The sequence below is a fragment of the Carlito syrichta genome, unplaced genomic scaffold (genome assembly GCF_000164805.1).
Source record: "Carlito syrichta isolate Samal-C Ts95f unplaced genomic scaffold, Tarsius_syrichta-2.0.1 Scaffold316342, whole genome shotgun sequence".
NCBI classification, from domain to species: domain Eukaryota; kingdom Metazoa; phylum Chordata; class Mammalia; order Primates; family Tarsiidae; genus Carlito; species Carlito syrichta.
Genome location: NW_007260438.1, coordinates 281,410 through 292,711, shown reverse-complemented (window position 1 = coordinate 292,711; position 11,302 = coordinate 281,410). Strand labels below are relative to the sequence as shown.

Below are 11,302 nucleotides of genomic sequence, written 5' to 3'. Positions count from 1 at the left end.
GGTATCTAGTCCTTCCTTCCAAAAAGACCTTTCTTGTACTCTACATTAAATGTTTACACTATTCATTGTCGATAAATCAATAAATAATGCCAATAAATAATTGATTTAAAAGTAAAAAAAACAGTGACTTATTCGCTGTACTGATATCCCAAGAAATAATAAAGTCAATTCATGCCAAAATATCTAAAAATTCGGTATGTTTAAATTGCAACGTTTTTATAAATATAATGATAAGTTGTATGTGGTAGGTAATCTTCAGCATAAAATTTTGAAGCTAACTTTAAAGAAGAGCTCCAGAATTTCTTTTTCTTTTTTTTCCTTTTGAGTTGGGGTCTCCCTCTGTCACCCAGGCTAGAGTGAGTGGTATAATCATGGCAATCACGGTTCACTGCAGGCTCAACCTCCTTGGCCCAGGCCATCCTCCCACCTCAGCATCCTGATTAGCTGGGACTGTAGACCTGTGCCACCACACTCAGCTATTTTTTTTTTTTTTTTTTTAGTTGAAGTCTCACTCCATCGCCCAGGCTGGAGTGCAGCTCACAGTCACCCCAGCATCGACCTGCTGGGCTCCGGTGATTCTTTTGCCTCAGTCTTCCAAGTAGCCAAACTACAGGTTCATGCTACCATGCCCAGCTAATTTTTGATTTATTGTAGAGACGAGGTCTTGCTAAGTTGCCTGAACTGGTCTCAAACCTGTGGGTTCAGGCAGTCCTCTAGCCTTTGCCTCCCAAAGTGCTGGGATGACAGGCTGAGCTACTGAGCCCTGCCAAAATTTTTTTTTATTTTTTGTAGAGATGAGGTTTTTTGCTATGTTGCCCAGGATGGTCTTGAACTCCTGGGCTCAAGCAATCTCCCCGCCTTGGCCTACCCAAATTGCTGGGATTACAGGCGTGAGCCACCATGCCTGATCAGAGCTCTCCATTTTTATTTAGAATGAGTATGGTTTGCAAAAGAGTAATGACTCCAAACATTCTAAAGTGGAAATCAGAAGACTTGAATTTGAATCCCAGATCTGCCATCAAAAACTTAATGTTATTTAGCAAGTACCTGATACTCTTATTTGCCAATTTTGCTTCTAAAGTTGAAGAAAGGGGGCAGGGGGAAACCCAAGTTACTAAAACTCTGTCTCAGTTTCTTTAAAGTGAGATGATTGAAATAGGTGATTTTTCAAGTTTCTTTAATCTCTGTATAATTGCAACACACGTTTGCAGTTATGGAACATAATGCACATAGAAACTTCTCACAGAAGGCTGCCATGTACGTAGGTACTAGGAAATTCTACGCAATCAAGTAAAGTTTTTAGAAGTAGCACAACATCAATACCTGATCTCAAACCAGGTGAAGTGGGAACCAAAGGAAGGCCTAAGTGTTACCTGTTCAATGTCCACTTGTATACCTAATTCTAAATTGTACCCCACATCTTTAAAATAAAATATTTTTTAAAAGGTACCAAAACACTGTCACTCCTTCCATGTGAATATCTCTCTAAAATATGTACAATAGCTACATATTTTTCCATAGGACATTAGATAAACCTCTTACCATGCTTAGGGCAGCCCAAGTTAAACTTGCCTGGGGATAAGAAATATGGCAAGTATTTGATGTCCTGGGTTTGAAAGCCATCAGGCTGCCTTGACTCCCTCTTGAAGCTGATATTCACTAAGTTTTTGTCATATGCTTAAGTCATAGTTTGCTTTCCAGAGATTCAACAGTGAACAAAGACACAGCCCCTGTTTCAAGGCCATAAGTGATGAGTCATCAGGGGCTCAAATTATGCAACAAGTACCTAGAAAGGGAAAAGTGTGATGAGAACACAAAGATTTGCATCTTGCTTAGACCTGGGGATAAGGGACTGGGGAAAAGTTTCAAAAGGGAAGATTCTGAATGAGACGTGACAGATTGGTGGGATGTGGTGGAGCAAAACAGAAAGAGCAGACCGTTCTGAGGCGTGAAACTAAGTTTTGAGGGCAGGAGTTACAAGAGATGGGTCTGGAAAGGTAAGGGAGTGAAGAAAATCCTCTTAAGCCATATTCAAGAGACGAGCTTTATCCTGTTGCCAACGGCAGCCATGGGCATGGTCTAAACAGGAGACAGATAGGATCAGATTTGTAATTTAGTCATGCAATTGGCTTCAGAGAGAAAAGTGGGTGGGAGAAGATGAGCCTTGGAATTTGGGAGGTGGAATCAATAATCCAGGTGAGGAAGGGATGAAGAAGATGATTAGAGCAGAAGCTGGAAAACAGCTGAACAATTTTATATTTTATAAATAATTTTATGACAATTTCATAATTTATCTCTCAGAGCACAAACTTCATTGTAAGTTTTTCAGAGGCACAACCTGTAGAAAACTTACTCTTCAACTCCTCTATAAAATGTTGTACTTTCAACAGGATAAACTGATTTTTTTTTTCTGCCACACAGTATTTTCATGTTTTGGGTGATACCTTGAAATATATCCATAAATTTCAAACAGTGTGGTGATTTCTGAAAGAACTAGAAGTTGACCTTCTATTTGCTCCAGCAATCTCCCTATTGGGAATATACCCAGAGGAACTCAACTCATTCTACCAAAAAGATAACGGCACACACGTTTATTGCAGCACTATTCACATTGACAAAAACATGGAACCAACCATGCTGCCCACTGAAACTGGACTGGATAAAAACAAATGTGGTACATATACACAATCATATATTATGCAGCCATAAAGAACAAAATCATGGGCTTTGCAGCAAATTGGATGGAGTTGGAGACCATCATACTCACTGAACTATCACAGAATCGAAGAGCAGAGTACCATATGTTCTCACTCATAAGCAGATCTTGAACAATTATCATAATATATAAGAAAGGGAATGGCAGTAGTGGGAAACTGCCAGGGAAGTGGGGACACACCTCATCAACAGGGGTACCTGTGTAACGAACGTTTGTACACCTAACCCTGAATTGTACCCCACATCTTCAAATTTAAAATAAGTAAATAAATAAATTACATACATACATAAGTGATTAAAAATAAATAAATAAAATAACTCTGTGATTATTAAAAAAAAGAAAAAAGAAAAAGAAATGCATCCATAAGTTTCTCAGTGCAAACTCCTTCACAATTTCTCCAAAACGACCATGTGAGAAGATAGGCTACAGTTTATTAATAGGTCTTTTCAATATAAAACAAAAGAAGAATTTTTCATTTTCAGCATTGTAAAGTTTGTAACAAATTTACCTTATAAAAAAACTGATATAAAGAGACATTCCAATCCAGAGTTTTCAAGACAAAATAAATCTGTAGCTGGAATATATGTTGTTAATTTTTAACCTTAAATGTAGCAAGGCTGAGTCTCTTGTGTCTCTTTATAGCAAATTAATGTCCATAACAATGCAAGGAAAGGGAACTCATTGTAACTCAATCCCAGATGGCTAGTGTATGGTTAATAAGGTGACTGTCTGCAAAGCGATAGAATAGCTGTGTAGTTCTTGAAGGGAAGCCCTGAAGCTTACATAAATGATTCATATTTATAATTCTATATTTAACACTGTTTATGGAAGCAATGAATCAAAGAAAAAGCAATGTTATTTAAGTTTGAAACTGCATGCCGATGACTGTTAAACATCAAGGTTGGAAAGTTCCCAAACAAGGACATTTCGGATTTCTAACTCCAGCAAGACTCACTTGGAAGTGATTCTGTGAGGTGTTGGGGGAACGGGGCACAGGGTTGAAAGTGCTGTTTTGTGCTAATGATAAACCTCCCTTGTTCCTGATCCCTAGACCTCTCCACATGCAGAGCCACACTGGGCTGTTAATTCCTCACGGTATGATGGAGAGAGGCATCACCAGGTGAGTGCTGAGAGCTTGCTAAGTCTTGAAGATTTGCACGACACTACTCTGCCCCCAATGGCATGTAACACACATTTTACTAGGAGTCTACAGAATGAGGCAATGGGTGGAGTTTTGTGCCACAGAAGAGTGATATTACCCTCATGTACCTTGCACTCTCGTAAACGTAGATCACGCACATACTCCTTAAAACTGCACCCTTTAAACATCAGGCCCTAAGTACAAGGTTCCTGATAATAAACTGTGTGAGTTCTGAGCAGAGAGGTTATTTGGAGTGAGGTATGGAATCAGAAAAGAGGCCCTAGAGAGATGGAGAGAAGTGGGATTTGTCATAGACTTGGAAAAGGATCTCGAGGGGACAGCAATCTCCCACGGTGGCCAACCTCACCATTTCTCCCAGTCCTCTTTTGTCTTCTGTGTTTCCCATGCTAGTCTGAGCACAATAGTTAGCAGAACAAATTGCTCTTTTTATATTCCTCCCCCTTTCTCTGCTGTCACATTGGTCTTTTAAGCCCCCAGCATAACAGTATGTATTATTTATATGACATTTTTCACTTTACATAATTGTTTATCACCCCCCCAAAGCAAAGAATGTTTTATTTATCAGAGACCTTCCACTTAGTTTGGTAGCAAAGTGCTTTAACATCATTTTTTCTTTTTTTGAGTTGAGGGTCTCACTCTGTCATCCAGACTAGAGTGTAGTGGCATGATCATAGTTCATCACAGCCTCAACTTGCTGGGCTCAGGTGACCCTTCCTCATCAGCTTCCTGGGTAGCTGGGACTACAGACATGTGCCACCACATCCAGTTTTTTTTAAATTTTAATTTTTTTGTGTAGAGACGAGATCTTGTTATGTTGTCTAGGCTGATCTTGAACTCCTGGGCTCAAGCAGTCCTCCTGTCTTGGCCTCCCAAAGTACTGGGATTGCAGGCATGAGCCACTGAGCCCAGCAGAATTATTGATTGGTATCAAGACACCTAATATCTAGTCCTTACCCGGTCAACAGTGCTGTGCATCTCACTCAGCAAAGCATCTCACTGTCCCTTTAGAAAGAAAAAAAGGTCATCATAATCATTTTCTTTTCTTTCCTTTTGAGTCAGGGTTGCACTCTGTTGCAATGTCATGCTCATGGCCACCCCAGCATCGACCTGCTGGGCTCCGGCAATCCTTCCACCTCAGCCATCCAAGTAGCCAGAACTACAGGCATGCGCTACCATGCCTGGTTAGTTTTTTGATTTATTGTAGAAACGAGGTCTCGCCCAGTTGCCTGGGCTGGTCTCGAACTCTTGGGCTCAGGGAATCCTCTTGCTTTGGCCTCCCAAAGTGCTGGGACTAAAGGCTTGAGCCACCTGCCCAGCCCATAACCCTTTTCAATTTCCTGTCCCACAGCAATATTGACAATACTGAGTCTCCAGAGAGATTTTGAAATCTGCTGAAGGAATATCAGCATAATTATTGTGAATCTATCTATGTAGATACATGTATCAAGACTTATTTTTAAAGATTTTTGATACTATCACACGGATATATCACAAATTATTAATCCACTCATCTGTTGATGAACATGTGGGCTATTCTCAATTTTGAGCTACTATTTTTAACCAGCTGCTGTAAACATGCATGTACAAGTCCCTGTATGGGCATTTTTTAATATTATTTTGGGGTAAATAACTAGAAGTGGAATAGCAGGATCATGTGGTAGCAGGCGTATGTTTAACTTATGAAACTGCCAAGCTCCTTCCAAGGTGATTCTACCACATTATATTTCTATTCATCGTGTTTGAGAGTTCCAGCTTTTCCATATCCTCTCCAAAAACTTGCTAAGGTTAGTCTTTTTATGTATTTAATTATTTACACAGGATCTTTAACTTTATTAGCCGGTTCTGAGCTATGAGACACAAACCAATCAAAAACATGAAAGAAGAGTGACTTGTAACAGGTATGTGCAAATATACTACATAGAAGCAAAATTGTATCTTCCATTCCCAAAGCTATCCTGTGGGGGAAAGATGGCCTCAGCTATGGGGCAAAGGAGCACATAAGTTACAGCAGAAGGATCTCACCCAGCCAGGAAAGTGGTGAACAGCAGTCACGTGGCGCCAAAAACTTGTCTCAAATAGGTTTTAAGGATTCCGTTTGTCATTCAGTTTTCAAATGAAAACAGGCACCCCTCCTCTCCTGTAGGCTTTCCAGCTCACTACCCAAGAGACCTGAGTATGTCTATGAAGACAACTGGAAGCCTAACCTAGGCCAGAATGGCAACTTCTGCCCAACATGTGGCCTGTCCTGTCTCTGCCAGCAATGTGCCCAAACAGAACATGCTACAGGGAAAACAGGAATGTTCACAGCACTGCCCTCTGGTAAAAGGGAAATGACACTCAAAGCAAAAGGCCACAGAGGGCTTCCTGATCATCCAGAGGAACCAAGAAGGGCCTTCAACTTTCCAAATAAACTTTGCAGCTGGATCCAGGTGGGATAGCGCCCTGCAGCAAGGAGTAGTGTATACACTGATGGGAGGGCCCAGCTTCCAGGAACCATTCCAGGGGCTTCTGGAATCATTTTCTCTCTCCCATTCATCTCAGGGAGAGAGAGAACATACACCATGGCCATGACACGCACTCTCCACAACCCTCCTGTACAGAGGGGTTTCTTTCTAAGGCTGGAGACTTAACAAGAGGCTGGGACACATCACGGGGGCTCTCTGCCACTGACCAGCCATCTCTGTGGCTCTTCCACAATGTTTTCATGGAAGGACAGGCCAGGGGTGAACCTGGGATCATGCCAACAGGAAAACGGACAAGCGGGCTGCCAGGAGCCAGCTGCTCGGGCCTCAGAGTCTCCAGTAGTCAGTCTCCTTGGATAAACAGAGAACTGGAAAGCAGCAGAATCTGGAGAAGAGAAAGAAGCCCAGAGAGCCCAGCGACGGTTATAGATGAAATGGAATTTCTTTTTTAATGCTTTTTTAAAGATGTGGGGCACAATTCAGGATGAGGTACATAAGTGGTCATCACACAGGGAAAGTTTGGGCCTCTCTTGGGTCCCCACTTTGCCTGGTTTGAGATCAGGTTTCCTTACTGATGTGGTGTGCACCCCCCTCCCCTGGCAGTGTCCCACTACTGCCAATCCCTTTCTTATAGTATTATGGTAAATGTTCAGGGTCCACTTATGAGTGAGAACGTGTGGTACTCTGTTCTTTGTTTCTGTGAGAGAACGTGAGTGTGATAGACTTTAAATCCACCCAAGTTGCTGCAAAGTCCAGAAGTGTGTCCTTCTTTACGGCTGCAAAGTATTCCATTGTGTATATGTACCCTTTCATGGAGGTTCTCTGTTACAAGGAGAAACTGCTCCATCTCAATTCCCAGGTCTTGGAAGTTGCCTGGTTCTTAAACCTATGTGTGTGGTTTTTTGTTTTAGATCTTCAAATCTCTGGGAAAGATCATCAAGGTCAATGTCTTCAGTTGCCAAGGTGCTGTCACCAGCAGAGGCAGTTGGGAGTATGTCTGGCACAGACGCCAGCTCTGGTAGTACAAAGTTGTCTTAGTTCTCCACAGGTCTGGGCGGAGGTTTTGCAGGGGCTTCCGACTTGGGCCCAGGACCAACAAACTGCGTAGGAGAGACACTCTTACCAGTATTAATGTCATCAACTGGTGCCTCTGGCAGTCGATATGAGAAATGGGTATTTGGCGATGGCATAGGCCTGGGCACTGACAGTGTTCCATCAGGACCCTTAACTGGTGCTGTGGACCCATCCCCTCCTCCTCCTCCTCCTTTTCCAGGGCCACCTTTCTTCCCTTCACTTGTGAATTCACCATCAGTAAGATCTGTCTCTATCCCAGGAGAAGTTTCTGCCATGATCAGAATCAGGCTTACAGGGTACATTGTGATCTCAGCAATTTCAATCAGGCATCTCTCCACCAGGATTTTGGGTGGGGCTTCCACACCCAGTGTGTTGTGCATTAGCCACCATTCACAGTTCCAGTCTGATTGGTCCTCCATAATTCGCCATATTCCTTGCCATACTTGGCACAGAGCTGACCCACCATTATTTTTAACTCAACCACCTTTGGTTCAGTCACTTTTTTTTTTTTTTGAGTCAGAGTCTCACTCTGATGCCCAGGCTGGAGGGCAGTGGCACACTCATGGCCACCGCAGCCTCGACCTGGTGGGCTCAGGTGATCCTTCCACTTCAGCCTTCCAACTCAGCCACTTCTGACTGAAGTTGAGGAGCAGCCCAAATCAGTGTAGACACGGATTCAGCCAGACCAGAAGCTAGTTCCTTCATAGACCGGGTGAGGCCAACCCGAGCCAGCAGAAGGTCACAATACAACTGAGAGATCTCTATAGAGTCAGCAAGGTTGTCTTCCCAGATAATGTGCTCCACGCGGATCCGAGCTCCTGCATCCTTCGCAATGGCCAGATATTCAACAATCTCCTTCCTTGCTTTCTGGGCCAGTTCCGCCTTTTTTTTTTCCTCCAATAGTTTAAGACCATTTACGGCAAATCTCAATTGACTCATAAGTACTCAGCCTTAAATCCAGAGCCCAGCATGCAGTGCTGTTCCTCCTGGCTGATTCCAGGCATGAAAACAGCAGTTAGTCTTTTAAATTCTAGCCATGCAACAGGTGCGCAGGAATATTTCATTATGGCGATCATGTGCATTTTCCTAATGATATTGATGATGTGCATCTTTTTCATGTACTTTCTCCAAACACATCTTTTCCGGTGAAGTGTTTGTTCAACTATTTTGCCCATTTTATGAATAAATCATGCTATTGCGTTTGAGTGCTCCTTGTATATTCAGAGTGCAAGTTCTTTATCAGATATATGCTTTTCAAATGTTCGTCCTTGACTGTGACTTGCCTTTTCATTTTTCTTGGTATTGTTTTGTAGTTTTCTGTGTAGGTGGCTCCTGGTCGTTTGTCATATTTAATCCTAAGTGTTTAGTAATTTTTCCCTCGGATGCATGAGTCACATTTCAAATATTCAAAAGCCATACATGGCTAGTGACTTTATTGGACAGCACAGATATAGGAGATTTTCATCTGCTTTAGAGTGTGCATACGCGGTCTGAAAACTTGCAAACTTGCCACCATGTACTTATGTTGGCAGCATTGTGCAAACAACTCGGTAAGGTTTTGTAACCTTGGTATATCCATGTCTCACCACTGTGTTCATGTCGACGTGTGGCGGTGACTTGCTGAGCAGCGTTCATTATTGTTGTTGCGTATTTTTGTGTGCCATTGCAAAAATCTCAGAACTTGTATTAGAGTAATGAACAAACATTAAATTTCTTGTTCAACTTGGTAAGAGTGGAAGTGAAATCAGGGATGTGTTAGTTCAAGTTAATGGGAATCATGCCATGAGGAAAATGGCAGTGTACAAACAGATTAGACACTTTCCTGAGGGGAGAAAATGTCACTGATGAAGAAAGATCACGGCAGCCAGTAACGAGCAGAACTGATGAAATAATTGCAACAATTTGTCGACTTGTTCGTCAAAATCATCAGATGACTGTGAGAAGCATAGCAGGCCAAATGAACATCGACAGAGAAACAGTTAGGAAAATCTTAACTGAAAACTTTGACATGAGAAAGGCGTGTGCAGCAATGGTCCTGAAGGAACTCTTGCTTCACAACAAGGCACCAGCTCACACAGCACTGTGAGGGAGTTTTTAGCCAGTAAACAAATAACTGTATTAGAATACCCTCCCTATTCACCTGATCTGACCCCAGTGACCTTTTCTTTACCCAAAGATAATGAAAATATTGAAAAGAAGGCATTATTATTATTATTATTATTATTATTGAGTCAGAGTCTCACTCTGTCACCCAGGCTGGAGGGCAGTGGCATGCTCATGGCCACCGCAGCCTCAACCTGCTGGGCTCAGGCAATCCTTCTGCCTCAGTCTTCCAAGTAGCTGGAACTGCAGACACCCGCCACCACGCCCAGCTAGTTTTTGTGATTTATTGTAGAGACACGGTCTCACCAAGTTGCCCAGGCTGGTCTCGAACCCCCGGGTTCAGGCAATCCTCTCGCCTTGGCCTCCCAAAGTGCTGGTATGATAGGCTGAGCCACCATGCAAAGGAAGGCATTTTGATGACATTCAGGATGTCAGATGTAATATAAAGACAGCTCTGGTGGCCATTCCAGAAAGAGAGATCCAAAATTGCTTTGTCAGGAGGATTAGACACTGGTGTGGGTGCATAACTTCCCAAGGGGAGTATTTTGAAGGTGATAGTGGTGATAATCAGCAATGAGGTATGGAGCACTTTTTCTAGGATGAGTTCACAAACTTAATTGCCGTTCCTCATATATATACACTTTTCTGTGCATATATTTCACACACCCGCACACAGCACTGAAAGGTTTCTAAGACTATTTTGTGACATTATTTAATAGCTCTTTGTAAAAAATATTATATGGAATTAGATGTTTTTCCAACAAAAACAAAACTAATCTGAAATCTAGCCTAGTGCCAATTTCCCTGTTTCAGGCCACTGGCTTATTTTTTTTAAAGAAACAGAAAAACAAATTGATTTAAATGTTTCGATAGATTATGTACAGGCAAATGAAAAAAAAATCACTACTTTTCTTTTTAAAGCTGTTAAGCCGAGGTTATCACACTGCAATATAGGATAAGCATGATAAGAAAAATAATTAGTAATTCAGTAAATATTTCTTGAGCTATTGAGAATACCCACTTAATTTTCCATTCGGCTTTTTTAAAAATTGCATGTGAAAAGTTATGCGTCTTTCTAGATAGCAAAGACATCACATTCATTTTTGAGTTTTCTCACTAATGGCTTCTTGTCTTCATACAATTCCAGTCTCTACGTCTTTCTTTCTGCAGCACAGAGGAAGAAATGTCTGCCCTTGAGTTGTTCATTTCCAGAAATACCTCCTCGGGGAATATTACCTGGTACTTTCTCCAGCACCTGCCTCTCTGTGGATATTTATTGTCCTCAATTGAATTTTAACAGGTTGTTGGTAATAAGTAACAAAGTTCCATAAAACCAAGAGCTACTTCGTATATGATATTATCCAGCATTCATCATTTTCAAGAGATACACTTAGTAAGCTAGAATAATTGACTAGCTTTGTGGCACTTCTGCCCTTTCAACTAAATAGAGTGGACCGAAATTGAAACAAATATTTTCTTCTTGTTAAACCTCCCACATGGGTGGCAAAATGGCACAATCCTTATTCACACAAATGAATGAAGGAAGGAAAGGAGGAAGGAATGAAAAAAGCAAGAACCTGGTTGATCCAATGCTTCAATCTCCTCCACAATGTTCCCAGACTCCAATTAAATGTCCACCAAGAATAGAGACTCCCCTGCCTTCTGAAAAGCCCGTTCACTTTTGCACAGTCTAACCACTATTGATCAATGCTTATGTGAACCCCTTGTTAGTCTCCTTACAGTTTCCAACTGTAGGGTTCCAGCGCAGTTCTTCAAGATGACAAA

The 11,302-nt window shown here is 41.8% G+C and overlaps 1 pseudogene; it reads right to left on the bottom strand.

The window, feature by feature from the left end:
• Positions 1–7,188: 7,188 nt before the first annotated feature.
• LOC103276713 lies at positions 7,189–8,397 on the bottom strand (annotated as a pseudogene).
• Between the last annotated feature and the right edge of the window lie 2,905 nt (positions 8,398–11,302).